Source organism: Calliopsis andreniformis, unplaced genomic scaffold (genome assembly GCF_051401765.1).
Source record: "Calliopsis andreniformis isolate RMS-2024a unplaced genomic scaffold, iyCalAndr_principal scaffold0017, whole genome shotgun sequence".
NCBI classification, from domain to species: domain Eukaryota; kingdom Metazoa; phylum Arthropoda; class Insecta; order Hymenoptera; family Andrenidae; genus Calliopsis; species Calliopsis andreniformis.
The window spans coordinates 12,122,660-12,125,715 of NW_027480429.1; positions in this window are offsets into that span (position 1 = coordinate 12,122,660).

The window sequence follows — 3,056 nt, forward strand, 5'->3', positions numbered from 1 at the left end:
TAAATACAACAGCTTTTCCATCGTATAAAAGGAATAATTGCAAACAGTGTGAAAGTAATGGTTATTCCTACGTTCCGGGCAACCTAGGCATCACTCTAGGTGGTTGCTCCACCAGATCAAATAGCTAGCGACTTAGAATTAAACGCCAGAAGCATAGAGTACAATAAAAATACAACAGTTTTTCCATCGTATAACAGGAATAATTGCAACCAGTGTGAATGTAGTGGTCATTTCTACGTTCCGGGCAACCTAGGTTTCACTCTAGGGCGTTGCTCCACCAGGTCGAATAGTTAGGGCCTTAGAAGTCGACGCCAGAAGCATAAAATACGATATATATACAACAGCTTTTACATCGTATAAAACGAATAATTGCAACCAGTGTGAGAGTTCTGGTCATTTCCACGTTCCGGGCAACCTAGGCTTCACTCCAGGGTGTTTCTCCACCAGATCGAATAGTTAGGGCCTTAGAAGTCAACGCCAGGAACATAAGATACAATAAAAATACAACAGTCGTTTCATCGTATTACAGGAATAATTGCAATAAGCGTGAAAATAATGATCATTTCGGCGTTTCGGGCATCCTAGACTTAACTCTGAGGCTTTGCTCCATCAGATCGAATAGTTAGGGACTAAGAAGTCAACGCCAGAAGCATAAAATACAATATAAATACAACCGCTTTTCCATCGTATAAAAGGAATAATTGCAAACAGTGTGAAAGTAATGGTCATTTCTACGTTCCGGGCAACCTAGGCTTCACCCTAGGGCGTTGCTCCACTAGATCGAATAGCTAGGGCCTTAGAAGTCGACGCCAGAGGCATAAAATACAATAAAAATATAACAGCTTTTCCATCGTAAAAAACGAATATTTGCAACCAGTGTGAAAGTTATGGTTATTTCTACATTCCGAGCAACCTAGGCTTCACTCTAGGGCGTTGCTCCACCAGATCGAATAGTTAGGTCCTTAGAAGTCAACGCCAGAAGCATAAAATACAATATAAATGCAACAGTTTTGCCACAGTATAAAATGAATAATTGCAAACAGTGTGAAAGATATGGAAATTTCTACGTTCCGGGCAACCTAGGCTTCACTCTATGGCGTTCTTCCACCACATCGAATAGCTACGGCCTCAGAAGGCAACGCCTGAAGCATAAAATACAATATAAATATAACAGTTTTTCCATCTTATAAAACGAATAATAGCAACCAGTGTGAAAGTTATGGTCATTTCTACGTTCCGGGCAACCTAGGCTTCACTCTAGGGCGTTGGTCCTCCAGATCAAACAGTTAGGGCCTTCGAAGCCAACGCCCGAAGCATTAAATACAAAATAAATAGAACAGTTTTTCCATTGTATAAAACGAATAATTGCTACCAGTGTAAAAGTTATGGTCATTTCTACGTTCCGGGCAACCTAGGCTTCACTCTAGGGCGGTGCTCCACGAGATGGAATAGTTAGGGCCTAAGAAGTGAACGCCAGAAGCATAAAATGCAATAAAAATACAACAGCCTTTCCATCCTATAACAGGAATAATTGCAACCCGTGTGAAAGTGATGGTCATTTGTACGTTCCAGGCAACCTAGGCTTCACTCTAGGGCGTTGCTCCACCAGATCGAATTGTTAGGGCCAAAGAAGTCAACGCCCGAAACATAAAATACAAATTAAATAGAACAGTTTTTCCATTGTATAAAACGAATAATTGCTACCAGTGTAAAAGTTATGGTCATTTTTACGTTCCGGGCAACCTAGGCTTCACTCTAGGGCGGTGCTCCACCAGATGGAATAGTTAGGGCCTAAGAAGTGAACGCCAGAAGCATAAAATGCAATAAAAATACAACAGTCTTTCCATCCTATAACAGGAATAATTGCAACCCGTGTGAAAGTGATGGTCATTTGTACGTTCCAGGCAACCTAGGCTTCACTCTAGGGCGTTGCTCCACCAGATCGAATTGTTAGGGCCAAAGAAGTCAACGCCCGAAGCATAAAATACAAATTAAATAGAACAGTTTTTCCATTGTATAAAACGAATAATTGCTACCAGTGTAAAAGTTATGGTCATTTTTACGTTCCGGGCAACCTAGGCTTCACCCTAGGGCATTGCTGCATCAGATCGAATAGTTAGGCCCTAAGAAGTGAACGCCAGAAGCATAAAAAACAATATGAATACAACAGTTTTTCCATCGTAGAAAACGAATAATTGCAACCAGTGTGAAAGTTATGGTCATTTCTATATTCCGAGCAACCTAGGCTTCACTCTAGGGCGGTGCTCCACCATATCCAATAGCTACGGCCTTAGAAGTCAACGCCAGAGGCATAAAATACAATATAAATACAACAGCTTTTACATCGTACAAAATGAATAATACCAAACAGTGTGAAAGTAATTGTCATTTCTACGTTCCGGGCAACCTAGGCATCACTCTAGGTCGTTATTCCACCAGATCAAATGGCTAGCGAGTTAGAATTAAACGCCAGAAGCATAGAATTCAATAAAAATACAACAGTTTTTCCATCGTATAACAGGAATAATAGCAACCAGTGTGAATGTAATGGTCATTTCTACGTTCCGGCCAACCTAGGTTTCACTCTAGGGCGTTGCTCCACCAGCTCGCATTGTTAGGGCCTAAGAAGTCAACGCCAGAAGCATAAAATACGATATAAATACAACAGCTTTTACATCGTATAAAACGAATAATTGCAACCAGTGTGAAAGTTATGGTCATTTCTACGTTCCGGGCAACCTAGGCTTCAGTCTAGGGCGTTGCTCCACCAGATCAAACAGTTAGGGCCTTAGAAGTCAACGCCCGAAGCATAAAATACGATATAAATACAACAGCTTTTCCATCGTATAAAACAAATAATTGCAACCAGTGTGAAAGTTATGGTCATTTCTACGTTCCGGGCAACCTAGGCTTCACTCTATGGCGTTCTTCCACCACATCGAATAGCTACGGCCTCAGAAGTCAACGCCTGAAGCATAAAATACAATATAAATATAACAGTTTTTCCATCCTATAGAACGAATAATTGCTACCAGTGTAAAAGCTATGGTCATTTC